The sequence below is a fragment of the Wyeomyia smithii genome, chromosome 2 (genome assembly GCF_029784165.1).
Source record: "Wyeomyia smithii strain HCP4-BCI-WySm-NY-G18 chromosome 2, ASM2978416v1, whole genome shotgun sequence".
Taxonomy (NCBI): domain Eukaryota; kingdom Metazoa; phylum Arthropoda; class Insecta; order Diptera; family Culicidae; genus Wyeomyia; species Wyeomyia smithii.
In genome coordinates, this window is record NC_073695.1 from 50,107,443 (window position 1) to 50,135,424 (window position 27,982).

Below are 27,982 nucleotides of genomic sequence, written 5' to 3' on the forward strand. Positions count from 1 at the left end.
TATGGGGCAACTAGACCTTTCATTTGCAATTAATTTTATGAAAATCGGTCCAGCTATCTCTGAGAAAAGTGAGTGAGAAAAAAAAGTTGCACATACACACACACACACACACACACACACACACACACACACACACACACACACACACACACACACACACACACACACATACACACATACATACATACATACAGAAAATGCTCAGTTCGTCGAAAGAAGTCGAGTGGTATATGACATTCGGCCATTGGGACTACTTTTATACCTTCGGTTTTTCCAGTGATTGCTATACTTTTCTAGGAGAAAGGCAAAAAAATAAAGGAACACGCTTTTTACAGAACGCATATTCCGATTTTGATGTTCGCATGCTCAAATGAAAACCCCAGAGCTCTTTGAAATATGAGTCCGATTTTTTATTGGTTGCTTGAACTGTAGAGTTTTTAACAAAGTATATTTTAGACATGGGATATTTAACTTTCCAGATAATTTCTCTCTCTCTCCTTCTCTTTCTTCCTCTCTCTCTCTCTCTCTCTTTTTCTTGTATCACTATTTATTTTTCAAAGGAAATTTACAATCATCGACAACTATGCATAATTTTATACTCTTCGTAGAGCATTTTAATTGGTGTAAAAAAATCACCTTCTGTTTTAAAAGCTTTTTCTTAATACAGTAATCAACCGATTATATCTGTACCCGATTTTATCTGCCCCCGATTTTATCTGCCCCCGATTTTATCACATTTTTTACCCGATTTTATCATCATAAAACATTTCATTAAAAAAATGTCAGGGGGAACTGATTTTCTGTTACGCTTCAATATTCAAGATATTTTTCATAATTCTGTGCAGTTTTGGATGCAGTTTACATTAAAAATTCAACCGATGCATAATGTTACATTTTGCTGCTACCGTGCGAATAATTGAATAGTGATACAAATGTTTATTATAACCGTATAATATGTTCGGAGAAGTTTCAAAATATTTAAAAACGCATCTTTTGATGTAGAAGGCTGGGTGATCAATCCTCCTAAAAGTTAGATAGAATATTTACTTTTTCATTAGATAAAGATAGATGCTTGGTGTCTTAGGCAAAGTATTAGGTAATCTCAAAACAAGAAACTTTACAGAAGACATCATGTTTCTATCTCTTACATATTGCAAGCAACATAAAGTTTTCTATGAGAAGGTCTTAAAAATCGTTATTTACATTTTAAGAATTTTCTGGTTGCAATATGTGAGAGATATCAGCATGCTGTCTTCGGCAAAGTTTAGTGTTGTGAGAACATCTAATATTTTGCTTATGGTACTGCGCTACAAAAAAGCAAGTTATTCATTTTACCAATTCAAACAAAAACCTGAACGAATAAAAAACTTAATTGTAATTTATTTGCAACTTTACATCGATTTTTTTAGGTTTTTTATTTTTTTTAAGGTTTTTTCAGAAAAGTTTTTGGCAACTGAATTATCTATCTAAAAAATGTTTTACAAAAATAGTGATGATCAATTTTTTATTGTCACTTTTTGTTTTTGAAATTTTTTTTTCAGTACAGGATCTCAAATTGAACTTTTTATATATTTTTTATAAAAGCTCAAACTGTCTGAGCTTTTATAAAAAATATATAAAAAATTCAATTTGAGATCCTGTACTGAAAAAAAAATTTCAAAAACAAAAAGTGAAATTCATCCCTTGAAAATTTTTCTCTATCTTTTGTCATTATTCAGATATATCGATTTATGAAAAAAACAACTGCAGCTTTTTTCATATGTTTGTACAGATAAATTTTCCAAAAGAAATTAAAATCGCTGATTTTACGTATTTAGCTATTGATTTAACATCTTCAATAAAAAAAAATAAAATTTTAAAAATTTCCCGATTTTATCACTTTCCCTATTTTATCACGCCAAAAATCATCAGGGTGAGATATAATCGGGTGATCACTGTAATTCCAAATAGATTTTAGATAGATTTTAGAGGAAACTGCAATGCTTATTTAGATGGAGCTTCCGTTCTCACTCAATTAAATTAAAAATTGTACGTCAAACCCATACTTGTGAAGAATAAAATACATTTACAGCTTTCGGGAGTCAAGCGTTGTAGCAAAATCTGACCCCACAGCGTGCAAATGTAACACAAATAGCGATTCAAATATTTTGACAAGCTCTACCAAAAATGTATGTTATGATACACCACGCTTTTTTTAAAGATAAATATTGCTTTCTAGTTTTGGACTTAGTGCAAGCACAGTATCCATGTTATCACACTTCTTGCTTTCGCAGCGAAATTTTATAAAGCTCTAAAAGTGTTTTGGATTTTTTTCATACAGCCTGGGCCTTCAAAAAGATTAATGCTGTCAAATAAAGCCAAAAACCTTGAATGTCGCGAAAAACCATCATTTTCAGATAATATAAATTTCAATGAAATATGATTCAAGTAACGTCTATATAATAACAAAGCATTCTACGCATTCCTGTATAATTCTGAACTATAATATTTTGAGAGCAGTTTTGTAGAAGTTTGCTGCAATTCGAAAAAAAATATTCGATGCTGATTCATAATTCTAGGTCCTGCGATTTCTGAAAACCAAACCACTATAATATTCAAACTTGGATTATGGAGAATTAAAAAATTAGAAATGCATTGAAATAACTTACATATTTGCTGTTCTAGTACGAAATCTGCATCTTTGTTATCTAAACAAACAGCCACATTCAATCATTTCAAAAAAATTAAGGTTGCTTCTAGCCAGCATTTAAAAAATTGGTTTGTGATCGAAAAAATAAGATTCATATACTCCAGTGATAACATTCACAATATTTGTGAAAACCACGTCAAGCTTTGATTCAATTATCGCCTTGGGCTCACCCTCTGGATTCATTTCATTCATCATTGATATCGGACTTCTTACGTTGGTATTATTTGGTTTACTGGCTTAATAAGCATACAGTAGTATATAATAGTTAGTATATCCAAGGTTTCTGGTGGATTAATTCTGGTTTTTGCTATTCAATGCTTTAAAAATTTTTGAATACATTTCATGGGTGTCCTAGTTTTAATTCCAATGGATCGATGTGATTTCCTTTTCTTCTTGGTACGACGACGCTCAAGATTTTTCCTCCAGAAAAGTTCGTTTCGTCGGTCGGGATTGACTGAGATTAGATCATAATGTAGCTTTTCAAGTTATAAACTCTATAATACCACGTAACAATATTGCATCTGCGACGTCTCGTTTCTCGCGAGCGATGCAATAAAAACGCTTAGTTTTCCTTCATAGATCAACCACCACGACTCTTTACCAACCGGGTTACTCTAGGGGTGTGCACATTCATGCAATATATTATGCAATCCACACTGATGGCCCACTTTAGGTTCAAACAGGAAATAAGTGTCACTCCTGTTAAATATTTTTCTTTTCGCTTTGCTCCCACGTTTAGGTAGGTATACACCTACTCTAACTCAAACCCATTGCCTGCTCCATAATGCTAAGGATACATGACAGCAAAGGGTGGTGCATTGCGGTTCGGTTTGACTCGCACCACCACCCACTCATCCGTTTGGTGTGCTGTTCATTCGATGTTCCCCGCGGGGTGCGCGGAGGTCGTTCAAGAAACAAATAACGCAAACTGCTCGCGAGGGGACAGTAGAATAATATATTCGGTAGGGAAGCTAGTCTTTTTTTTCGTTTGTGTTTCCGAGCCAGTCATAGACATTTGCTGTCGTGGTTTGGTGTGAAATGAATGTGTGAATAATATGAATATTTGGTTGCGCGGCACACGCCGATGTATTTGAAACGAAAAGGTGAATAGATTTACCAGTCACTTGATATTTGCGGCTTTATGGGTGAAGTTTGTCTGGCGGGACAACCTGCGGCGAAGTGCGATTTGCATATGAAAACTTTTTTTTTTGAGCATGTTTGGATGAATTGCTTGATGCTTTAAAAATTCTGCATAGGAATAACTATCTTGCTTGACAGTTATAAGTAAGATGTGAGAAATATATATAGATTTTAACTTAGTCCTCAATTTTGTAACTGATGTTTTTATTTTATTCGAAGTGGATATCCAAGTTGGAAACAGTTCGCATAAAAAAATTAACCCTGGTGGCACCGGTAGAAATCCCGGATACAATTTCATACTTGGACCAACTTTCCTGATGAGTCTCTGTAAACGCAAGAAAAATTACTAAATATAATGGTAATGCACCATTGTCAAAATGATAGACGCCGAATTAAATTGAACGCATTTTCCAATGGACTTTGTTCGATTAATCGTCTAGTAAGCCCCTCAGCCCCGCTCGGTTGCCAAAGAAATCGGGAGATTAAATTAGGTGCTAAAACCAATAAATTTCCATTATTGCGCTCGCCACAGAGATCCCCGCTATTCGAAACATCTGTTTACATCCACTTTTCCACAGCAACCATAAGGCCGTACAGCAGCGCAGCAGCTTGTGGTCGTGATTGTCTTTCGCGTTTTATACCACAACAAGGTTGAGAAGCCGCCGCGTTACTCTTCTGAGGCTTCACGCCAAAAGGCGCGAGTACACGTCAATCCAGTTTGATGCCCGCATGAAGAAGAAAAAGCGGGTGATCAGTTTTACAGCCTCATAAAGTATTCTCTCGAGACAGTTTGTCCGTTAAATGATAAACGCTGGTGGGGGGAAATTCATCCCCATCAATTTTGATAGTTTATGGTTGCTTGCTGGCTCTGGCTGTTGCCGTTGACAGTGTTGAAGGTGTGTCGAAGATATCAGCAACAACAAAGGCGCCTTTGTTTGGGTAGTCGAAGCATGTTTACTATGTATTTATGCGTCAAACTTATTTTCGTAGCAAATATTAAACATTGGAAATCGGACGAATACTGATTAAATTATGATGAAATACTAATTATTAAAATACCTCAAATCTATCACTTTCATTTAGTTTCACGCAAGTCCTTTTAGAACCATAATTTGACTGCGGTGAGCAATTTGTTACCGTGTTCATTGTACCGAAGGCAAACATCGCATGCAGCATGAACGTAGATAATTTGGTGGCTCGTTATGTGTGTAGCAAAATGACGCCGGTCACGATCAGCACGCAGGCGTCATACTAAGTGAAACTTCCTGTAGGAGTTTCCGTTTTCAGCCGCCACGGGCTCGCATGAGACAATTCCGAAAAAGCACACACATTCGTTGTCAAGGTTTTTGCTGTTGTTGGGCATCATCATCTGAAAAGTTTTCATATTCTATGCATATTTCATTGTATATTTTCGCTTTTGACAATTCATTCCAACTAACTCACCACTATTTTATTTTTTGTTTTCTTCTAGCAACTCATCAAAATGGGATGAAAAGACCAGCAATAATGAAACCTAGGTAAGTTTACCATCGTATAGAGTATTGCAACTGTATAATTAACATCCGAATGCCATCTGCCGTACTCCACAGCAGATCGTGGATGAAACGAAAAACGAAAGTTATATCCGCATTTTTCACACCCAAGTGTGGAATGGTCTGTTACATCACCTGAACAGCAGATGAAACTGGTAGAAATTAAACACAGTTGATATATGTTCTGATTCGACTTGAGCTTCATAAAATATGCAGATTATTGACGTTTTATATCTTTTCAACCAGCCAGATTAATCCAGATCAACAGCGAATGTCCTGTTTACGTTGCATTGCACCGTGAATAATTAAAATATAATAAACAGAAAATTATTTTCGCGAGAGGTTAAAATATAATGACAGGATTGTTCTTATCTCCATACTGCATTTTCCTATTTTTTTTAAGACAGAGTTTATCTTCTTAGTGGATTTAAATTCATAGAGTTAAATAGAAAAAATCTGAGATTTTGATTACCGTGTGTTCAGAGCAGAATCGAAGTTCTCAGCTTTGCTTTTGTTAAGCACCTTTCATCATTTAAGTGTATTCTACGTTGTGACAAATTTTATTTTTCAATAGCGCGAGAGCTAACTTTGCAGTGCCATAATTGCATTTCACTCACTCATTTCACTTTCTCAATTGAAGCAACGCTTTTCATAAGAAACTGTCACCGTGTTTTCCGTGAAAATATTTAAACAACTACAACTTTTTCGATGAAGTTTGCTAGATAACTGTGTATTTTCTAGATAAAGAACAATTTTGTATAATTTAGGAGTAATTTTTTCGAGTCGCAGTTAAGTTTTGTACGTTAAAAACCATTGGTTGTATAAAAAAATCCATGGAAAACCAACCAAAGAAACTTAAACAATCACTAAATTAAAAAAACGACTTGAATTTTCCCATCATCTTTCGACGTAGAACTACGTCTTCAAAAAGGATTATACAACCGTTCCAAGCATAACTGTCTCAGCGTGAAATAAAAATCTTCAATCGAAACAGGGGACGAAATTATGTCCAATTTCAAATTCTTATGACTTGGTTAGTTTTCAACGGATTTCCTGCCTTCATGCAGCAGTCGATTGAAAATGTTATTAAACAGATTATTGTTGTATTTTGAGTTTAAATTTGTATTGTTCGTTGCATGCAATAACATTTTAAATTTGATATTTTCATTGAGTATTCCTCGGAAAATTTTACGTAACAAAAAATATGAACAAATATGAAAAAAGATGAGAAGCAATTTAGCAATTATATATTCTCTTCGCTGTCATCGTTAGTCATCTCTTTTTCTGCTCCTCTTATCCCAAGTAGTACTATGTTCTCTTGCACATGCACAGCGTTCTTGTTCACTGACGACTCCAGCCGCTTTACGATGGGGAACATATTTTGTATATAATTTTAAATGTGAAAAAATCACATAGTACTATTAAAGGGTGTCAAAAATTCATCAAACAAAAATGTGCGTAAATCGGTCTTTTTTATTATAAAAAATCAAATTCTTTGTCAAGTACAAAATTCGTACAAAATAAAGGAAAAATATTGACTCAAGCTTCCTTTTTAGCGAATGAGAATTTCCAAACCTTTTTCTTGACTCTTTCCATTAAGTTGTACAGTCTTCTTGGTCACATTGTTCACCGCCGAACGCCAGTTAGCCTTGAACTGCATTTCGTTGACAACTGTCTTTCGTGTCTTTTTGAGGTTCCACTTGGCGATAGCCCAGTATTTTTCTGAGGGAAGAGCTCTGGTAAGGGTGTCGCGACGTTGTTCGCGGCATATCACCCCATGTTTTTTTTTTATAATGACAAGATGTTGAATCCGGCCAAAATAGAGCTAGATTCATTGTTGTAGACGACACTTCCAGCGAGCTTGCAACATCTCCAAAAAATTAAAATAAAATTAAAAATGAGGGGTGTTCAGGTTTCATTAATACACAATAAGAATAATACGCAAATTGAAGTTGGCCAATTTTTACCCGTACCACCCTTCATCGTTTGCAATATAAATTGCCGATTTTTCACGGATTTACCTTCACACGCACTGACGAAACTACCCATGCAGCATCGTTCATAGTAACCCATGAGCATCGAAAGAAAGCCCGGTTCCGGACAGTCGACGACCATGAGGACAAGAAGCTCCAAACGATGTTGAAGTGCAGAACCGAAGGAAAAGTGGCTGCATAGCTGTATGCCCATGGCTAGGAGGTCAGTGCAATCGGCCAAATATTGAAAAAGTACATGAAAATAAATGTCAGCGAGCGGCAGTCCCGTCACCTGATTTTGAAGCTGCAGGCAATGAGGCAACGGCAGTGGATGAATGAAATGGTTAGGTCGATTTTCTCGGTAATTCGCGACGTGGCGGTGGTGATGAACGACGAGAATTATTTCTCTCTGTATGGCAACGACTGGCAGGGCACTTCGTATTTTACTTCCCCCACGGAGGATGTGAGGTCCGAGGAAAAGTTCATTCCACAAAAATAAAAAACATTGAAAAAAAAAGAAAATCTTTAATAAAAATTTTTATGCAAGTTACGAACCACAGTCGGGTTGTTTTCAAAAAAAGACCGTCAAAAAACTTTTCTTTACATTTTAGGGGTTTGGTGTCTCCTAAAAAGTTGTTCAGAATATTGATTGGAAATATCTGACATTTAAATTTAATTGCTTATTAAGCTAGTATTACACTTAAAAAAATTCCCTTTTTTATTCTAGGAGAAATTCAGTTCCTGACTTCAGCAAAGTCGTAGAGCTATCGATTTTATGAAACTTTTCCGAACACACAAATTACTCAGGTCTTATCTCTGAATAAAACTAGTTTTTTCACTTAAATTATATTTTAACTACTTGTTATCAACTTGAGATGTTCTAGAAAGTTTTAGATAATAACAAAATAAAAAAAGTTCTAAAAAAAGAAGTCAATTCTGTTGAACTAACTCCGAGATAGAGCGATTTTAAGTAATAATATGTAAATTTTTAACATCAAATTATTTAAAATTGTGAATATTTGTGAGGTATAACTCAGAATAATTTATTTTGGCATGTTTTTAAGGTACAAGTACATATATTTTTCACAATCGGGACTCTTCGGGGACTTATTTTTTCCGGTTCTTAATATTATCCAGAAAGTAAGCTAAAATAAGCTATAACTTTGTAAGGAAAAGTCCTGCAGATGTGTAAGCTTCAACAAAAACGTGTGTTTTGTATGCCCAAACGCTTCTTTAGAACAACGTTTTCTAGTAAAATGTAACTGACAAAAGTTGAGCACAAAAAACTAACTATTATATGAAATACTCTATAACTCTGTGCCCAATGAAGATAGAAATTTTGTTTGCTCAGCAAAGTTCCATGTTTTTGCTCGTTCTAAAACTTTGCCGAATAAACTATTCCGCTATCTCTTAACACAAAAAAGGTAAAATTTTGGATTGGGACAAATGGAACCTACAAGAGTTTATAGTACTTCAGTTTAGCTTCAAGGAAAAGTATTGACATCATGATTCCACTTGCCTCTTATTAACCTGTACGTTCTTGAAGTTATAAATAAAATAATAGGCTAAAATATGATATATTTCTGTAAGGAACCGTCCTGGAGATATATAATCTTTGGAAAAAATATATTTTTTGTGTGCCCTAATAATTGCTCTGAACAACACTTTCGTTTCAAATGCAACTCACAAAAAATAGGCACAAAAAAAACTAAATTTTAAGTAAGTTCCATATGATATACTCTATTACTTTGTACCGATTGAAGATAGGATTTTCATTAGTTTAACAAAGTTTCATATTTTTGAATTTTCTAAAACTTTTTTGAATAAACCGTTTTTGTATAAAACAATTGTTCCGAAGACACTATTAAGCTGGGATGAAGGTGAAAGGCGCTACGGAATTAAGTTCCACTTTTTTGCCTTATTGGACCATTGTGCAAGGTAATCAGTGTTTCGAAAATGTTCTGGAAAACACGATGAAACTATCAAATTTGAAATAAAATTGGTTTCCTTTACCGAAAAATGGAAATTTTGTTATAAAATGCAAAAATAATCTATCTTATTTTCGGTCAAAAATGATATTTTTGCTGAATTCCTTAGTTTGTTTTCTACAAAATGAACTCATCGAATAAAAAATGCGTCCCACAGAGCGAAGAAATTCCAATCGGAATTTTTACAAAGTGACACTAGATCAACAATTCCCTTAACTTTGAGCCAAATCTGTGAAGGTCGTGTCACATATATAGTGATATGCAATACGCAACAGTGTTGCGTGACTTAGTGTGCGGCACCTTCTGCTATCTGTTTCCATCCGACTAGAACAGAATTTTGTTCCCCAGTCGCACAGCTGCAATATGCAACACGCAACAGCGTAAAAAACTGTTGCTTGGCTTAGAGTGCTGCAATTCTTGCTATTTGCTCCCTCTCGAGAAGAATTTAATTGTCTTCTTATCGAGCCACATAATAATATAACGTGTTATTTTGTTCGGTTGAGAGCTCCATTGGTCCAATTCCACTACATATTTGCTAATGCGAAATGAGATTCATGTATACCAAAGAGTTTGCGTCAACTATTCAAGGTAGCTGACAGCACCCTCTCAGAATTCACTAAAACTTTGTGTAACATTTGAAAAGGGTTGAAGTTATTTTTAAAAATCGATATCTCTGACTAATGACAAGTGATAGACAAAACTTTTGGAGACTTGTCTTAACTTTAGTTCGAAACTACCAGAAAAATGTAATTTGCGTCCTATACTGGAAAATTTTATTTTAAAAACTAAAAGTGGTAATTTGAATGCTACCGACTGTGACGTGTATCTATTATTGCTTGGATTTTCGGCTTATCAGAGTTTGAGTTTAGATCAGTACTTGGGCAATGTAGGTTTTGATTCTAGGATAGTTTTAACATGATTTAGGCCAATAAAAAAATGTCAAGAAAAAAATTTGTTTGGAGGTTATAACCCATTAAGTTGCCTTCTGAACAAACCAAAGCGAGTACTCTTAAGAACAAAACCTTTTGCTATTTGACGCGGTTTCATGTTTATTGCTTCTGAGACAATAACCGTTTGGTAATGAGAAGAGTTAGAGAAAAGTTTTCGAGGGATGGATTTAAAAGTATTGAAAAAATAATTTTTAAGATTCTGCACTGAAAACTTTTTTTAGAAAGCAAAAAGTGGAATAAGAAAATTGATTATATCATAGTTCTTTCAAAATAAGTTTTGCCTTTCTCCTAGAAAGGTACAGCAATCACTTGCAAAACCGAAAGTATAAGAGTGCTCCAAAGGGCCGAATGGCATATATCACTCGACTCAGCTCGACGAGCTGAGCATTTTCTGTATGTGTGTGTGTGTGTGTGTGTGTGTGTGTGTGTGTGTGTGTGTGTGTGTGTGTATGTGCAGATTTTTATTCTCACTCACTTTTCTCAGAGATGGCTGGACCGATTTCCATGAAATCAATTGCAAATGAAAGGTCTAGTTGCCCCATAAGACCCTATTAAATTTCATTGTAATCGGATTTTTAGTTTAGAGGTTATGTATCAAAATGTAACAATAATGAAACATCATTATCTCAAAAAGTACACTACCGATTTGAACAAAATTGATTTCAAAGGAACGAGCTACCTGAAATACTCTTTAATTTTGAATTTCATGAAGATTCAACTTGTGGTTCAAAAGTCATGAAAAGAAACGTGTTTTGAGGACTGTTTAATCTCACTCATGTTTCTCAGAGATGGCTGGACCGATTCTCATAAAATCAGTGTCAAATGGAAGGTGTAGTAGCCCCATAAGACCCTATTGATTTTTTTTGCAATCGGACTATTACTTTGCCTGTTATGTTTAAAAATGTGAAATCCAGCTATGAAAAGGAACATATTTCGAAGACTACTTGGACTGACTCACTTTTCTCAGAGATGGTTGACCCGATTTCCACAAAATTAGTGTGAAATTAAAAGTCTAGCTGCCTCATAACACCCTATTGAATTTTACTGTAATCGGACTGTAACTTCGTCTGCAATGTACCGAAATGTGAAAATCACGAAACTTCATTATCTCAGAAACTACACAACCGATTTGATCAATATTATTTTCAGATGAGCGGGCTAGCTGAGGGTTAACTGATGAACAACACAGGTTAACAGAATCTAAAAGTGGTTGTCTTTAAATTCAAAAGGGTGCCCAGGGTCAATGTTTGGTTTCTATGCATCATCTCGATTACTGAAATATCCATATTGAGTATTATTCGGTCATTTTCGACTGTTTCCTAGAAGTTGCCATTTAGCAATTTTAAATGGTGCCTGACGTCAATTGTTAGCTCCTTACATCATTCTGGTTCCAGAGATACTCATATTGGATAGCATTTGTTTATTTTAGGCTGTTTTTCACAAACCGGTAGTCGCCATTTTGGATTTCAAAATGGTATTTAAGATAATTTCTGGCCTCTATGCGTCATTCTGGTTGAAGAACCACCCATATTGGGTGTTATTCGATCATTTTCGGTTGTTTCCCAGGAACCGGAAGTCGCCAACCTAGAATCCAAAATAGGGTCTGTGGTCGATTTCAGCTGCTGTGTATCATTCTAGATCCGGAGATACTCATGTTAGACGGGAATCGGCCATTTTTGGCTGTTTTCCAGAAACCAGAAGTTTCCATCCTACAATTCAAAATAGTGTCTGAGGTCAATTTTTAGCTTCTTGCAACATTTTGGCTCCAGAGATACTCATATTGGGTGGTATTTGGTCACTTCGGGCTGTTTTCTGTCATCTGAGCGTAATCCTGGTTCCGAAAACATTCATATTGAATGGTTTTTGGTCATTTCCGGCTGTTTGCCAGACACCGGAAGTGACCATCTTAAAATTCAAGATTGTGCCTGTGATCAATTTTTAGCTACTGTTCATCTTTCTGGTTCCGGAGATAGATATATTTAATGGGAATCGTCCATTTCAGGCTGTTTTCCAGAAACCGGAAATTGCCATCTTACAATTCAAAATGTTGTCTGAAGTTTATGGCTCCAGTGCATCATTACGGTTCCGGAAATACCCATATTGGGTGGTATTTTGTCGTTTGTCGCTGTTTTTCCGAAACCGAAAGTCGCCATTTTGGATTTCTTAATGGCATTTGAAAACATTTTCGATCGATTTTAGCTCCTGTGTATCATTCTAGATCCGGATATTATTATATTGGGTGGAAATCGGCCATTTTGGCTGTTTTCCAGAAACCGGAAGTTGCCATCTTACAATCCAAAATGTTGCCTGAGGTCGATTATGGAACAATTTTGTTACCACGAAAAACATTTACCTGCCAAATATGGTTCCATTTAGTTGGTTAGCTCTCGAGATGTGCAGAAATTTGTGTATCATTCATAAGGAACCCCTCCTTTCTAGAAGAGGGAGGGGTGTCGAATTATTATGGACATATTTGTTACCCCTAAAATCATTCACATGCTAAATTTGGTTCCATTTACTCGGTTAGTTCTCGAGATGTGCAGAAATCTGTGTTTCATTTGTATGGAGCCCTTCTCTCATAGAAGAGTGAGGGGTGTCAAACCATTATGCACATATTTTTTTCCTCTAAAAACATTCACATGCTAAATTTTGTTCCATTTACTCGGTTAGTTCTTAAGTTGTGCTGAAATTTATGTTTCATTTGTATGGGACCCCTTCCTGTCAGAAGAGGGAGGGGTCTCAAACTATCATAGGAACCTTTATCGGCACCAAAAACCCCTACTTACAAATTTTCGCGTCGATCGGCTCGGCAGTTTTCGAACCTATATTGATCAGACAGACAGACCGGCTTGCATTTTTATATGTATAGATTACAACATCAATATTTTAGAACCTTAAGAGTTAATATACATTTATTGGGTTGAAACGTTAATGTAAATCTATTTTCACAAACAAAAGTTTGAATGAGAAAGTTGCCTAGAACTTTTCTGAACAAACCAAAAAGGTTAACATGAAACGGGGTGAAATTGATCAATTTTTATAACAATTTCCAATTAACTCGCTTCATGTACATTTTTCTCGAAATAGTATAATTTTAAAACAAGTACTGATATGTGCTCCAGTAAACCTCTATGACTATTGGTGTAATTTCTATCTTCTACTTCATGAAATAAATTCGATAATTCTATAAGGTACTATGAGGTAAATTGGGGTGAAATTGATCACCATTGAAATCCATACATTCTTTTGGCAATGTTTGAAAACGAAAATAACGATAAAAAAATGAAGAATAAGCAACTGAGGACACTAAAATAAACAAACAGCTCAAAATTTGAATGCAAATGTCAGAGAACTGACACAAAATACAAAATGTTTAAATTTTGGGTTAAGCCGAAAAATCATTTGGATGTAAACACTCAGACATAGGTACATAAAAATGCCATAAAAAGGCGCTGGAAACAATATCGAAAACGAAACTTGTAAGTCTCAAAATATTACGATTTTTGAAGGTTTCATCAGATTGTGCTACCTAATATTGGGGCGGTAAAAACTATAAAAATTATGCACATAACACAATGTCAGAACACAGACAAACAAAATATTGAAATTCATCACGGTATCATAATAAATGTTTTCAATCTTGCTAAGAATGGAATTTATGCTATTTTTTTCTTTTTTTTTTTGTTTTAATTTTTGGATTAGCTGTTCGATAGATCAAAACAACATTAGGTGAAGGAGGCTATCGAACATTTAATGAAAATGATACTATTTATTTAAATGTTTCAAGTGAGTTTCATTTGGGTATTAAAATCAATAATCCTTTTAAACTATTTTATACGAAATAAAGTTTATTGCTGAACAGCTTTTTTCATTTTGTTACGATTACACATTTGATCGTATTGGAAACTCTCTAATTGTACTTATATCAATTGAATTTTGCTTGTAATGATAAAAAATAACCCCCAAGAATATTAAAAAAGGAAATTTTATTACTCGAAAACATTAACCTTTTCAATCTTGAAATGCAGCAAAATTGGCATACATCTAATCCTTTCATTTTCATGTTGACTTGCTTATAAAGTAGAACAAAACAAGTTGAATAAAATGTTCAAACCTCAGGCTCATGCATCCTAAATAAGTATGCGGTTATGAGAAATGAATAGTGGTTGGAGCTCTCACCCATTAAAAGCCTGTTGAATACAGGCCAGATGAAAGCAATTTATTATTGTTATGACCTCTATAAACTGGTTGAGTACTCTGTTGCTTTGACTACCATATGCAGTGTGAAAAGTACGGCGTGAGAAGTACTTACTACTTAATAATTCATCATAACCATCAAATGGGGAACCCTTCTGGGCTGGCATTTGTAACAGTGTATCTTTACTGTTCCTACAAAATATTTCAATTTCACACCACTTTCTGTAACTTATTGATGTCTGTGGTAAAAATAAAAGGTGCTGTCATGGTATGCTATTTACATTGATTGAGTTCACCATTCATCACGAACTATGACTTTAATAGGTTTATAAAAGAACCTATTTTGGGATAGCGATTTATAGACGTTTTCGCCAAGAGCATACCGCGTTTCAAATACTCCAATAAAGTGGCTTCCACACTTCTTATTTCGGTAGAAAATGTGTGAATTGAAACATCATAAACGCAATCCATCCCACTTGTGAGCCATTCGAGAAGCGTGTAGTACATAGCAGTACTAATAACACTCAGTGTTTTACAGCGGCGGACATATACTTTCCATAAATCGGATGATGGTTCTGTACGCGCAAGGACAGCTGCCCTCCCATGTGATACTTTTACGAGGTACTCAGATTTAGCTGGAGTACGTACTTGATGCTTTTATATCTTACCATTAGAGCAGTTATCCTTGCGGCACTTTCTATATGGGTAGGGTTACCGGCAGCGGGAAAAGTTTGTTTACCCTGCTGGTAACCGCTTCTAAGAAGCTTTTCACAGTTCGCCTTTCGGATGTTTTGGGCTATCTCTTACTCGTAAATTGTACATAAATTATTTGAAAAAATGAATAAACCAAAAGCGATTATATGACAACCTTGACATTAGATTCAATTTTGATATCAAACTTAATATTTAGTGGGTAGTCAAATAAAATATTTAAAATTTAAATTTTTCACAATCCCCATTCAATCGAAAAACCGACTGTACGCACTTTCACTCTGATACGAAGCATACGTACAACTAACCTTGGATGAGCAAAGCGCATGTTCTGTTATCAGTCGGTGAGAGTTAACGCGGTGAAGCGCGCGAGAGGGAGAGCGTGAAAACCTTCCTAAGCGCTTCTTCCAAGTCCCTTCCAAGCCGAGGGAAACTGCCGTTATAAGGGTAGCTGAACATATTCTGGCTTTGTGCAATTAAAGAATTGTGATCTTGTACAATTCAAAGAATGGAATGAATGATTATAACCTCAAACTAGGAACAAGAAGAGGGTCACTCTCCCTAGACAGCTTTCCTCCGGTTTGTATTAAGTACGATTCCACTACGGGTGGAAGCTGCGTTCGATTTTTGCGCTCTCTCGCTTTCTCTCTCTAGCCCTTGCGCGCTTCTTGATGGTGGTGTGGTTCGACGAGATTCCAAAGGACTCTACACGGGAGCCACACAAACACCACCTAGTTTGCATTTCATCTCTTGCGTAAAGTGGACGGTTTGCCGGAGAACTCCCCGAGGTTCTACAAATCGGTTATAGTTTTGTGGCAGTTTTTACGGTGTTTCCAAGTTTTTAATTGCGTCACGGTAGTGTAATTGTGTTAAAAACTCATGTGGAAACTTTACTCGACGAAAGATGCATTCGCTCGGACGCGAAAAGTTCCAACTTTATTGCTTTAGAAACAACTTAAGTCTCCGTTTGAATCATTCTTGCCTCGTAAAGCTAAGCTATTTTTCCTCTATATTTCCCCGTCCTACCTAGACAGAGGGGTTTCCGGCGATGAGAAGCGAGAGAGAAAGTGGCAGTTGTTGTCCGTGCTGAATAGAATCAGGGTGTAATTATTTTTACTTCGTTTCTATAGCCTTTTCGTACAAGAATAGAGTGAGAATTCCGCTACAGGAACGAAGCTTTCGTCAGGAAACATACCGACGCAGGGAATCGCAGTCTGAGCGGATTCATAGTAAAAGTTTGAAATAACTATCACAGGGAAAGTATTTTCGCTGGTTCTAGAGCCTGTTATCCAGTTTTTCCACCCTTTTCAACACACCGCCGCTCGATTGAATGGCGAAAACCACAACAGGACATTTGTAGGCTCGCACGTTTGTTTTTTTTCCAGAACGGTACGGAGTACGGACTACGATCTACACACGCAATGTGAAATTGGCCCCGTGCGGCTGTGCGCGTGTAGAGCTTAAAACCTAATAAGTTAGTATGATTTATTCAATTATTATCGTCTGTACTTGCACATTTTACTGGCAGTACTGTTTCAGATTTAGCTGAATATAGCAGGGGGTAATAAATTTTCATTTTTAGAGATAGATATAATTAAAAAAATTCAATATTGTAAATTCTTTTTAATAGCTCAAATTATTTTTCAGAGCAGTAGCCCCTCACGAAGTAATAAAAATTGTAGAATATAAGTTTATATCAAGAAAATTCATAATGCACATAATCGGTGCTGCTTGTTTCGGGTGCTCGAATTTTCTACGGCGTTTAGTCAGTTGGCCATTTTCAAACTCGAGCAAATACTAAAGACAGATATAGAAACAATAGAACTCAAATCGTTTGTTCAATAATTTAAGTTCGAAAGTTTTCACACTATCGGATCAAATTTTTAAAACTCAACAAACGTTACGACTTTAACACAACAATTTAAAAACACTCAAATTTAGTGCAATTGACTGTGCGTTGTAGCAGCGATAGCAACATTAAACGTAGCTGCGTGTGCTTATTCATTAGGTGCACATCTGAATTCTCGGTATTTTTTCTATACAAATAAAACTCTATTTTGAAGAAATTCTTACACATAAATCATTCAAAGTAGTGCCCATTGCTAGCTACAACTTTGCATATTTCTGACAAAGCTCGAAAACTATTACGATAAAAGTGTTCGTCTTTTGAGGCTATCTACCAATCAATACCTTTTCCGATGTCTTTATATGAGGTGAACTACTATGAACTATGCATGTTTCTAAGTAAGTTTAAACGGCTTCTGCAGTATGAGGCCGAGTGTTGTCATGCAGTAAAGTCACCTGTTCGTGCCTCTGCTCGTATTGCGACCATTTTTCGCGCAGTGCTGGACTTAGATGCATCAATTGAAATCTATAACGTTCCTCAGTGACGGTTTCGCTTATAATGAACAATACCGACATTCAGCCGAGTCGACGAATCCGTTTTTCATCTCCAGCCAGGTTGCGATGAAAAACATGCTTTCATTTTGGTCTTGGGCAGTGGTAAAACCACGCTCGACGAGCCTTGGCTCCAAACCATAAGGAACCCATGTTTCTTGTGTCTGATTAATTCTTAAAGCATTGCATGCGCTTGGAAATGGCTTAGCAAATAATTCCTAATACCAAAGCAAGCTGTTCCTGTGTTTGTCATTGAGTAATTTCTCTAATTCAGCGTCTTAGAACGTTTTGGACCGTTTCTCCATACGGACAGTCGTCAACATCAAAATTACTGTCTTTGAAGCGACGGGACTAATAACGGTATTTCCTTTAAGTTTTTCTAACTCTATATGCGTTGCAGTCGCCTTTTTTATTGACTTAATTGAGAAAAGCAACACTTCTTGCAAATGATCATTATTTGGCACAAAATCAGCCATATATCTCAGCTTTTTTTCTGTGTGGACTCATCACTGCGACCAGAGCTTAGATCTGTTGTGATCTCAGCTTAGTTCATCATGTTTTAGAAATGACAAAATTGACCAGCACTTACTACTGGTGCCACTTATCAAATATCGATAACTTAGTTGCGCACCAAAGTAGGCATTCCTTGTTGCTACTGGCATAGCATGCTTGATTCAAGCTCTGAGCATGGTTTATTTTGAGTTCCATTGACCGAAGGGTTTTACAAAACACAACAATAAGTTTTCGCCGTTTTCCAGTAAAACTATTTACTTTTTTATCGTTATTCTTCATTGTTCACATGGTTATGATTCAGCTCTGTTTTTTCGAGTGATTTGTTATTACATTATTACTATTTTTTCGGCATATTTCGTACCAAAGTGAAGTGTCCAAGTGCCTGCTTTCTGCAGTTAGTGCAGTTTACTGTATACAAGTATTCTGCTGAGTTTTGTTGGTGCTTTAAAATTAAGTTGCACTAGCATAGTTGTCCGCCTTATGGTACAAGCCTCAAAAGGGTCTATACTGTGAATTCTTCAGACGCGCTGCAGAATCCAACTGCTCTTTATTAGAGCAACACTATAGGCTATGCTATTGGCTTATTTCTTGCAAGTTGTTTTAGTCGCTTAATTCTGTTTTCTGCAATCAGAGTCGTTCTGGCCCTGCGTTGAGTTGCGGAAACGCTCTCGTACCTGAGCTTTCGTGTTTCAGTTTACTAAACTACACAAGTAGACCGGTAGGGACAGCAAATAACGCCATATTTTTGCCGCCTTATTGAAAAACCTTCTACTACCTTACAACAATTCATCGCCACACAACCTTCCAGCGGGACATGGGCATGCATTAACCCATGCACTATGGTAGCCTTTGACCCCCCGGCTCGCCGTAGTCCAGCCTTTCCTGTCTGTGTTCGTCAGTCGTCCCGGTCCTACGTGCGGCATCGCGATACGAGGTTACCAAAATGTTTCCACCACTACCGCTCCGTACTACACTTCTGGTCCTCGGCAACCTGACCGCCTCACACTGTTTCCAAAGCTGCAAAAACGTGATCGAAATTATTTTGACCCAAAAAATTAAATTTCAGAGCCATAGTGCCTCCAGGAAAGTTGATCCCTTAATTTTTCTTCATTTTATAAAAGTTGCAATTTTGTTGATAATCCACTTAACAGTGAAAATCGAATCTTACTATTTTCATTTTTGCATATAAAAATTCACTTTGTTCGGCAAAGTTGTTGCACATTTTTTAAGAAACAACTCTTTCAAAGGTACTATACTTCTATCTGCCTTTTTTAATGGAGGTTTCTACAGATGGCCACTAAAATCCTTTTTTTTTAATATAAGTGGTTTATTTTCTACAATTTTCCAATGTTCTACATTATTGTTTACTATCACAAAACACACAATTTCATGCGAGAAAGTTTATTTTCATCTCTCATATTTCATCTGTTACTGACGATTTTTACTGAAACAATGCACTAATTTACTAACAGATATCTTTAAAATCTGCAAATATCTGCAGATCGAACCTTTTCTATATTCAAGTATAAGAAAAAGGTCATTTAGTCCAGGTATAGGTATTTGTCTCTCGCTGTCTCCTGTGCAGATATTTGTAAATAAATTAGTACGTTATTTTGATAAAAATCTTCAATAACTAAATAAATTTGAGAGATAAAAATAAACTTTCTTAAGTGAACTTGTTTGTCTTATTGTAGTTAACAACATTGTAGAACATTGAAAATTTTTAGAAAATCACTATAAAAAGTTATATTAGAAAATGATTTTAGGGGCATTCTGGATAAAACTTCACAACAGTTCATTTAAATGACCAGACACAAGTATAGTGTCTTCGACAAAGTTGTTTCTTACAAAATGTGATAGAACTTTACTCAACAAAGTGGATTTTTATATGCAAAAATGAGAAAAATAAAACTCATTTCTCACTTGTAGGTAGATTAATCACAAAATTATAACTTCTACAAAATGGAGAATAATTAATAGAACAACTTTACTCAAGACACTATTACTCCAAAATCATTATTTTTTGAGTTAAGAGTAATTAGTTTAAATTATATAAATAAATAGATAGAAGTATGATGTCTTCAACAAAGTTTTCTTTTAAAATTTGCTACAACTTTGCTGAACAAAGTGGATTTTCATATTCCAAAATGAGAAAAATAAAACTCGTTCCTCACTGTTGAGTGGATTAATCATGGAATTGTAACTTCTATAACATGGAGAATAATTAATGAAATAACTTTGCTGAAGACGTTACGGTTCTAAAATCAACGTTTTCGGGTCAAAATAATTTCGATCATGTTTTTGCAGGTTTGGAAACAGTGTGCGCCTGTGGCAAGTGTTTACAGAACGTATCCCTGCGGCTGACGACCACTTTTCTGCACTTCAGATTTACTACCAAAATGTTCGTGGACTTCGGTCCAAAATAGACGATTTTTGCCTTTCTCCTGGAAAGGTATAGCAATCACTGGCAAAACTGAGGGTATCAAAGTGCTCCAAAGGGCCGAATGGCATATATCACTAGACTGATTTCGACTAGCCGAGCATTTTCTGTATGTGAGTGTGTATATGTGTGTATAGCAATCACTGGCAAAACTGAGGGTATCAAAGTGCTCCAAAGGGCCGAATGGCATATATCACTAGACTGATTTCGACTAGCCGAGCATTTTCTGTATGTGAGTGTGTATATGTGTGTGTGTATGTGTGTGTATGTGGGTGAGTATGTGTGTGTGTGTATGAGTGTGTATTTGTGTGTATGTGTGTGTATGTATGTGTATGTGTGTATGTGTCTGTATGTGTGTGTGCAACTTTTCAATCTCATAGCTACAATTAAAAAACTGGAAGTGTTATCTTGCCTCGTTCAATGGTTTGCGTCCTATTTGATGAATCGAACACTATGTGTGGAGATAGGGACTCAGCTTTCAGCACAGTTCACAAATATTTCTGAAGTAGCGCAAGGTAGCAATCTTGGACCGTTTTCTTCTACTATTTCCGGATGGATACCGTAAATTGCACGCCGATGACGTCAAATTTTATAATGTTCTAAAGTCGGAATACTCGGGAAAGGGGGCCTGGCGTGGTTGGTAACGTCTCCGCCAACCACGCTCGACGCCTGGGTTCGAATCCCACCGCCGACATGAGTGTCGAGGGTTGTGGGGTGGCGTGATCCGGTCACAACCAACCAAACTGGTCTAGATTCAATCCTAGCCGACACCGGGAGATTTTCTGAGGCGAAAAATCTCTGGGATCACGCCTTCCATCGCATGAGGAAGTAAAGCCGTTGGCGCCGGTCCGTTAATAAACGGGTCGTGAGTTAGGGTCCTGGGTGGAGTCGCCTCCCCGGGCGTCGGTGATTGGCACAACAACAGTGGCGGAACTAGAAAGACGGAAAATAAGCGAGAATAAAAAAAGAAGTTGGAATACTGCGGACTGCGTTGAGCTTCAGCGACTAGTGGATGTTTTCAGCTAATGGTGTTCCAGAAACTTTTTTTCTGTAAGCATTCTGGACTGTAGTGTCATCTTTTTCTATAGGACAAAAAAGCCAATCTTTTTCTACTATACTATGGCACGTCAGCCTCTATCAGTGGTACAAATTCGAGTTCCACGATCGGTTTTGCCTTAGAAGGCTGTACTGCTCCTAACTGCGATTTATCTTGGAATTCTGCTTCGTTGTATGGTGTACATTCTACAACTCCTGGATTACTAGAATTAAATCCGTGCAAAGAAAATTTGTACGCAATGCTACCGGCTCTTAGGAACAGCTTTTAACAATAGACTCCGTGTTCGTAGATAGATTTCTGTGGTCGTTTATACACTTTGTGTTAGTATAAGGTTATTCATTTAGGCAAACACAAATTATAGAAATCGGGCGAATGGCTGAAAATCTTCTAGTCATTCGACCGGAAACCTGCTTTTCAATCAATCCGAGATTCCATCTTTAAAAGGGTGTGAAAATCAATTATGTTTATGAGCCTCATCTTCTAGCACTTGGAGAAGTTGACTGTGCTGTAGCATCCTGCTTCGCTCCGTCGTTTCACTCAATCGTGCACCACGCCTTCCTCTCTGACGCGTAATTAACGGCGCTTCCGATTCCCGGCGTTTCTGATGGTGAATTAGTAAGCATGACCAAAAAGACAAGCCGACACACTAATTTTCTTCAACGAGATCAGCTATAGACCATCTCACGGTGACGTCACGCACTTGAGTTTGGCAGCTACTGGTAACTTTGTTTACCTCCGGGAGATGCAGTTTGGTTCTCAATTATAGCAAATCTTTTCAATTGTGACAAAAATGCCCTTTAAATGTTGTACGTGAGGTGCCAGTACACTAAGAACAGTTATAAATTGAGCAGCATTTCCACTACGCGCACGATTGCTCCATCAGAAAAAAGCACAAAGTCCAAAACGTAAACAAAGTTACCACTAACTGTCAGAAAAGTGATGTTAAAGAGATTCGTTGAGATAGTCTATTCATACTCATATTTTCGAGTGACAAATGAAAACTAGATTTGCTACGAAACTTATTTTTTGAAAATATTTCGCATCGTGTACCTAGCAATTTGCCACGATAGTGATAACAATAAAATAGAATATCACTTGCATACAATCAGCCTATACCTACACCAGAGAAACATCAAGACACTCACCGTTAAGGCAAATAAAAAACTTGCAACAGTTAAAATGTCTGTTTTATTTTATAACAATTCTACCAAGGTTTCCGTTAATATTCGCGTTTGTTTTAAGCTTTAACGTCTTGTACACATATATCTGCATTCGTCTGGTCGTCTGTGGGCGGGAAGTAAATAGAGAGAGAGATGATTACAGAATGATAACAATGTCAGCACCACGGCACGGAAAAAGAACCTGCGGAAGAAAATAGAGAACAATATGCGAAGTAACTGACGCTCATTTCCACCTCGCAAATGATCCACAATATGCCCGGAGCCTTTTCACTCTGTTGAGCCGAGCCACCCTCGTGCCTTTTTTTTTCACTGATTATCAACCCTTCGTGAGCTTGCCGGAAAAACTTTCACCCGGAACAGAGAGGGTGAAAGGACGAGCAACTGTCTGTGATTTGAAACTGCGGCTCAGTTGTTCTACAGTGTGGTGAGCTTGAAATCTTTGATCTAGATAAGTAGCGTTTCATTGTGTGCAAAACAACCAAACATTATTTTTGTTTCACTAAAATTCGTAAACCACAATGGTAACGTACGCCTATGTTATATTTGCGTATTTAAAAACACGAGAGATCCTCATGAAAGAAAAACTCACTGTATTAACTACGACTAACTACGAAAAACCGGATGATAATCTGTTGGGTCGAAGCGAAATACTTTTCGTAACAAGTTTCCTGAAACTCTGCAGTTAATCCTGGTTCTGTGTGGTGCAAACCAAGCTAGCCTCCCGCTATCGCTAATGACTATTTCATTTTCATTTTTTCATTTCTCACGGACTCACGGCACCGGCTCGCGTTGCAGTAATGAGTTTAACTTGATTTCACCCGAACGAAACAGACCTTCCCTCACGCGTTTCCCTAGGGGAAAATCTTTGATTAAATATTCAGCGCGAGCTTTTTCCTTCCCGACTAGCAGCCGCATGAAGCAGCTCTTCAGCAGTGGTGAAGTCTTCTACGAGTGGATAAATGAGCAAACAGTGAATGCCGCAGGTTATAACAATACATCGTTTTCGATTAGAGTTGGGAGTGGGTTTTTGGTTGGTTAATATTTTTTGTGGGGTCTGAAAACGGCAATCCAAGCTAAAAGGTAACTGAGTTTCATTGAATATCCATCTAGTAGCTTGTTGCACATGTTGCTGTATTAGTAGCACAGTAGCTTCAGTAAGGAGTGATTGTTCCTTATTCCAGTTGTAACAGCATTGTTGAACATTAGAACAAATAGTTTGACAAGGTCTGTAAACATTGTATAACAAAACTCACATCTTTGATTCACGCGTTTGAATGGGAAGCTTTGGAACATTTCTCATTCACACAGCTTATCGAGCGGTGCACAGAAAAAAAGGTAGCAGTGAAAACTCTTCTCATTACAGCTTCATTCATAAGCCATGGAAGTTAATAATCGTGTTTCCTGACAAAAAAGCGGACAAGGCACATCAGTGCTTGCTGATGGAAACATCCCGTATGGGTGCCAATATCCGTAGATTTTTTTCTCCTCTCTCTGTCTTTCTCTGAAAGTTACAACAATGAACTGACCCTTGGTCATAAAACTAAATTGGCTGTAACCGTCATGGGACAGTTTTTGGGACTGAGCGGATGATCATTTTTTCGTCACTTTGTACTGCTGTTGAATTTGTTACTTTTTTATGCTTTAGAAGAAGTGAATTTGAATAATCATAAGTTTCGATATCAACTTTGTTTGCTAAATTATGAAACGCTACAAAAAAAGAAAAAGTTGGATAAAAGTGTTTGATACCGACTGTCGGTCTACGAGATGTTAGAGTTTAGAGCTTATAATCATAATAAATATATATTAAGTATTTGCGGTTATTACCTCTATGTATTAGAAGTAAACAAAATCATTACCTTTCCAGTTACAAGTTCTCTTCAGTACTTGCATTGCATCTCCATCATTGATACTGCATGCTGCTGCTGCGAAAACCAAATCGTAAATAAACGTAGATGGTGCCTATGTATTGCTTTTAAATATCATAATAATACTTCCATGATTATTTAATAAGTTAGCTTTATAATTAACATGGTGCTACAGCAAATTAAAACTTTTGATGTTAAAAAGTTCTAAATTTTAAAAGTTTTAAAATTTAAAGCTTTGGTCAAAAAACGTTTTTTTTTTTCAATCTAAGCGCATGCAATTCTCCAAACTCAGTCTTTTCTCAATCGATTTTGAATGTTTCAGCCATTTGGGTAGTAAAGTTTTACACGGTTTTCTGATTTTTATATATCAGCTGAAAGAGTGCAATTTTCCGAGCAAAACGTGATTTTGAAAAAACGTTTATCGTTGTCCTTCGATTTTTAAATGAAGAATAAAAAACTGCTCGAAATGCCTCAAGTTACAGTTCTCCCATATACCGTACATGGGCGAACTGTCATATGAGACATTTCGAGCACTTTTTATAGTATTCATTCAAAAAACGAAGGAAAACGATAAACATTTTTCAAAAATCACGTTTTGCTCAGAAAACGCGGCTTTTTCAAATGATATATAAAACCTGGTATTGCTTTAGGACCCAATTTTTAAGGCTACGAGAATTACGTGGTGCCGTTCTCGGTAATAAATTAATGACATTCAGCAATAAATTTTGAGTATTTTTTTACACATATTTTTCAGTTAAATAGAAATAGTCCATTTACTTCTATTAAGAATGCTTACTATGAACAAACTATCACTTTGAAAATAGAAGTTGTTTTATGACAACCACCTGATATTTTGAGGAGTTTATTTTTTTGTTATTTTTAAGGAGCTTCAAATGGAAAAAATGCAAAACTTCTGAAGTGATCTTGTGTAGGTTGTAGCTCTAATCCAGTGTAACTTGGCCAATCCAAATTCAATCCAAAATCCAAGCAAAATCCAATCCATATCTAATTCAAATCCCAATCTAATTCAAATAATCGAAATCAACTTCAAACCTTATCGAAACCCTATCCGAGTCCAAGGGAAGAGTAAAGTGTCAAGCCAAGCTACGTAAACATGAAACTAAAAAAACAAATTTGATTTGTTCTAATTGTTCTTCTTCATTACTGTTTTGTCGGTTCAGGTTCATTTTTAATACTTTTATGTCTTTTCTTGTTCATTTATGATACAGTGTATGTTTTTGATAACAAAATTAAAACAAAAAAATTTTTTTCATGAGGTGGGGTTTATTATAAATCTACGTTATTGTCTAGAGCGAGGTCTGACTTTGTGACGAAATGCTATGATGGGGAACATGAAAAAAGCTATGTCATTTATGCATGCTCCCTTATAACGATTTTGGCAGTATGAGACCGAGCGTTATCATGCAGTAGGATCACTTTTTCGTTCCCATTTCCAAGTGATGATTTGATTCGGTTTTACTAGCTCATAATAAATAACACCGACCTGGTCCAACCAAATATACAGCATAACTTTCTTAGCGTGTATATTCGGTTAAGCCAACGATGTAATGCATGACCGGACAGTTCCCATGGTTATCTTTTCTTTGTTGATTGCTGTACCGTGCTGGATCGAAACCCGTACAGTATCGAAATCCGTACACCTCCACGTTTTTCTCCAGTTTTAAGCATTATAAAAAATAAACTTCATATGATAGTTACATGTACATATCCGTTGAGCTTTTGGCCTTCTGTTAAATTGAACCATGCGCCAGTTGGCCATGAAATAAAAATATTAAAAATGAAAAATCAATCGTGTATCGGTTTCAGTTGTCATTTCGTTGTATCGTAAGAGAATTTACTAAGAAAACGTTCTACAGATAAAATCGATTTTCAAGTGGGATATAAGTGTTTTACTCTGTGAATCTTTTTAAAATTGATGGAAAAGGTAAGTCTTTGTCTTTGTCTTTGAGCTGTATATTGTCTGGTAAATAGTGTAAATTGTATTTATTCAACAAAAACCGTGCCGTGCGGATTCTGATTCTTGTTAATTGCTTGAATCGAAATCCGTACAGCGTGTCTATCATGCATATATTGTAGAACTTTCTTCTTGTTTTCAGCATATAATGGGAGAAAACAAGTATAAATACACGGCAAACAATTTCGAAGGAGCTGTGACTGAGGTGCGCAAGGGAAAGTCGTACCGGGAAGCTTCGAGAGGTTCCGGCTTTCCGGTTACTACGAAACGCTGCGAAAATTGCACTTTTTTAGCTGATACAAAAAATTAGAAAACCTTGTGAAACTTTAGGAACCAATTGATTCTCAAAATATATTTATTCGTAAATTTAAAGATAAATTATAAATAAAAGATGTTCATTTTCGTACTTCTCTATCTATACGGATTTTGATTTATCGTTGTATGGACTTTGATCCAGTTTATATCGCGTGTGTGCGGATTTCGATCCAAAAGTGTACGGGTTTTGATTCAGACAAAAAACTGTGTACGGATTTCGATTCAAAATATGTTCTATTTAAACATGATTTTTTCGAGTTTCGGAGTGATTCTCATTATTTTGCTTGAAAATAGTGATAAAATATAAGTGGACCTATAAGTAATCATGTCAGTTTAAAGCAAGATGTGATTTCTTGATTTTATATTGACCGTCGAAGATTATCATGTGCTTAGGTGTACGGATTTCGATCCAGCATGGTAATTTTTCACCATTGACGGGTGATGATGGTGATACGATGAAGAAAGCTCTTCCTTTTTTGCCATCGGAGCAGTTGTTCACAGGTGACAGGACGACGCTCAATGTCCCTTGGTTTTAAATCATAAGGACTTCAGGTTCCTAGTTAACACTCGTTATGTCAAATTATACCCTTTTTTCCCACTACACCGCATAATAACAGAATATCAAACGTTTCGTGCTATGATGGCCATATAACCATCCATATCACCTAATATCCCATACACCCAACGCAAACGGGGAACATTTTATTACTTTAGGGCAATTTTTTATTACTAATTGTGTCTTATGACTGCGCATTATACACAATTAGTAACAACTAAAAAGTAACAAAAATTATGACGGCCACACGCTTGTATGTGTTTCTGCAGGAGAACATACAGCCAAGCACCGCACTGCATGTGTTAGCAAGACTTCACTCGCTACATTTGTATTGATGCAAAGATCTGGTTTATTTTTGTCCCTTTCATCCATTCATAATCAGAATCTAAACCGTCAACCTCAATTGTCTAATTAGAAACACTTTCGTTTCGTCCCCCAGTGTTTACTTGAAATGGAAATATGTAATACTGTCTGACCAGAGTTGCCGAAGTTGCGAATATTGT

General features: G+C 36.3%; 1 protein-coding gene across 8 annotated transcripts in view; it reads left to right on the top strand.

Annotated features, from left to right (window-relative positions):
• The window catches only part of LOC129720839 (uncharacterized), a 207,704-nt gene that overhangs the window by 40,400 nt on the left and 139,322 nt on the right, over window positions 1-27,982 (top strand). For 4 of the 8 annotated variants that reach the window (XM_055672659.1, XM_055672667.1, XM_055672661.1 and 1 more), the window contains exon 2: window positions 5,301-5,346. The gene's annotated coding sequence lies outside the window, so the exon portion shown is untranslated. Of the gene's footprint in view, window positions 1-5,300; window positions 5,347-15,899; window positions 16,036-27,982 lie in introns of those variants that run through there. The other 4 variants (XM_055672664.1, XM_055672665.1, XM_055672663.1 and 1 more) reach the window with 4 other exon arrangements.